Source organism: Toxorhynchites rutilus, chromosome 2 (genome assembly GCF_029784135.1).
Source record: "Toxorhynchites rutilus septentrionalis strain SRP chromosome 2, ASM2978413v1, whole genome shotgun sequence".
NCBI lineage: Eukaryota > Metazoa > Arthropoda > Insecta > Diptera > Culicidae > Toxorhynchites > Toxorhynchites rutilus.
Window position 1 is genome coordinate 212,712,623 of NC_073745.1, and position 3,276 is coordinate 212,715,898.

Genomic DNA, 3,276 nt, shown 5'->3' on the forward strand with positions numbered 1-3,276 from the left:
AATCGGGCTAATAGTTCAAAAGATATGAATTTTTAAAAAAAATCATTTTTGGAAAAAAGAGGAAAAAGTTGATTTTTCGGAAAATCCTGAAATGGAAATGGTCACCCTACTGTAAAAATAAAAAAATACGAGTCTAACGTTTTGCGATAAAGAACAAAACTACCACTTTTGACGAAAATCTAAGAACCACTATATCGGTTTGGCAAGGAATTGCTGTATATATATAGATTGGATAAACATGAGCAAAAGTATATACGTGACAGTTTCCTAGAACGTTAGGAGGGATAGGTGTGATGAGATCCTCTCATAACATACCTTCAAATTATGTCTAAATCTTCAATTTCTTTTGAACAAAGATCTTTCAAACAAGAAACTATGGTACTCTTATGTTCATGTTTTTCTTCTATCAATTTGTTTTATAATTCGATATCATGAAAAAATATCCCTTCATATAATCATCCGCAACTTACAATTGTATCTAGCGGTTTGGTTTGCGATTCCCGATGAAATTAATCATAAATGCATGGAGGAACATGGAAGCACGGAGGAACTAACAGCTCATCGTGGTGCGCATACTAAATTAGGGATTTGTTTGATTAATAAACATTCACCAAGTAAATCGCGGTACCATCGCGGTGAAGAAAAAGAGAAAAAAGTCACAGGAGGGTTGTGTCCGAGACACGACCGCATAGTTGACGGAGGATTCCGTTAGGCTATCTGTTGATTTTGGATATGTTTGATTCAAACAGTTTGAAGAATTACATCGTTAAACTCTTTGATAATGATTTAGTGGCCCTGAAAAGGGCCGTTTTGTTCGGTTGATGGGTATTGTTTGTTCACTCCAACAGTGTTTACCGAGTGATTATGACAGAAGGATGGTAAACAGTCGTTGAATGGTGCGTATCAGATAAAAGATAACGAAATGAAACGACATATGATGAAAACCGCCCTCTGTGATCCTAGACGAGATGCCTTCTGTGTTATGTATGGATGAAATAAAGAAAAAAAAATGAGTGGGTTATATCTATGATATAACCGCAAGGTTCACGTGGAACTACCTTAGCTTAGCAATCATTCGTTTGTATTGATTAAATTCTTGATTGAATGAAACAGTTTCCAAATTCAATTGAGTTCAATATATTTGCTCTGTGAGTGAAAAAAATGAACAAATGCCGTGTAAAGTCAATTCATTTATTGTGATTGATTGTTCTTCGTTACAAGTAAATTTAATGACGGTCCTTTTACGTTTGGTATTCTGACTAGAACAAAATATATGTACGGAAGAATTATCAAACGTTTGATGAACCAGCCTAAGGCTGAAAATCTTTCCAATAAAGACAAAAAAAAATTATCAAACGATTATTTTATTTTACATTTCCCTCTGAAGTTTACATCCCAAAAGTGTACATACTTCTCGAATCTCGAATTTGCTTGAAACTGGGAAGTTCATTCGCTTCTAGTGGCTGCACGATTTTCCCAGGTTCCTAAGTTTAGAAGATCATGTTAGGACAGACATATTCCACTCTGCACAAAGGCAAGCGAGGACAAAAATACTCGCAGTTTGCATTTATTTGCAGAGCCGATTTCCCCAGAAACCTCGGTTTTGAAGTCTGTGTTAGGGAAACACATTTCAATCGGAACAAAAATACTCCCGATTTGTATGAATTCGCAATGCCGATTTCCCCACGCTTCATGGATTTGAAGTCTGTGTTAGGGAAACACATTCCAGTCGGAACAAAAATACCCCCGACTTGCATGAATTTGAAATACCGATTTCTCCAGGCACCTTGGTTTAGAAATCTCTATTAGGGAACACATTTCGGTGGGAACAAAAGCTCCCCCTACTTTCGTGTGTTCTTTTTCTTCTTTTTGGCTTTAAGAGGGTTTAAACTTTTCAGTTCACTCGCCTCTAGGCTCTTTCGTGTGTTTGCAATGCCGATTTCGCTGCTTGGTTTTAAAGTCTGTGTTAGGGAACATTTTTCGATGAGAACAAAAGTCCCCCTACTTTCATGTATTTGCAATGCCGATTTCCCCAAGGCTGCTTGGTTTTGATGGCTGTGTTAGGGAAACCGTAAATCGGGCCAATCAAAACGATGTAGTTAAGGCGTTTAGATAACGCCTAATATTTTACAGTTATTCAATTGTGTATCTAATGAAAAACAACATTTTGTTAGTTGCGATAGATGCGTAGAAATATTCCCTATCAAGTGATGCAAACATCTCTCCTATCCAGTACGAAATGTTCGAGCTATAAGCATTCGAAATCTTTCATTTTTTCCTGCATGTTCTGTGTTTAGGTTTTCATTTTACCCTCCATATATTCCGGTTAGACGTAGTCCCACGTCAAAACAACTCACCAATGTAATATTTTTTTTTTTTTTTTTTTATCTTCGCTTATTTTTCGTCGGCCTATTTCCGCCGCTTTAGTGCCAATCACCGACATCAGGGAGGCGACTCCACCTGTTCCTACCTATCAGACTCAACAACTCATGAGCCGGGCCAACTTCTTTTACTTCCGCTCCGAAGGAAGACGTAACCAGAGATTTTTCGCCTCAGAAAATCCCAACGACGCCAGCTGAGATTGAACCCAGGCCGATCGGATTGTGAGGCTGTTACGCTAACCATACAACCACTGGCGCCGTCAATGTAATATTTGTAACATGTAATATTTTAAATACTTATTCCGAACACAATTATCAATTTTTCTCATCAGTAAAAACATGTTACTTTAAAATAGAGAAAACATATTTGAAATGGAAAAGGTAATTTTCCATTATAATTTTTTTTATTTGCAATGCCGATTTCCCCCGGGCATCTTAGTTTTGAAATCTCTGTTAGGGAACACATTTCGGTGGGAGCAAAAGTTCCCCCTACTTTCATGTATTTGCAATGCCGATTTCACCCAAGGTAGGTTGGTTTTGACGTCTCTGTTAGGAAACTCATTTCGGTGGAAGCAAAAGTTCGTCATACTTTCATTTATTTGCAATGCCGATTTCCCCCAGGCAGCTTGGTTTTGATGTCTCTGTTAGGGACCCGCCGCATGTGTCGTCAATTTCGACCAATCAGAAGTGGGTATTTCCGGATAGGGGATGAGATTTTTCAATTGTTCGATAGTTAGTTTCATGACATATATTATTTTCTTCAATATAAAAAATTGTTATGGAGTACCGAAATCGATTGTCGCAAAAAAATCATCAATCCATCTTGAAATGACTGAGCAATAAGCGTTTGAAATTAGACCATTTTCACGATGTGCTCGATTTTCGATTTTCAATA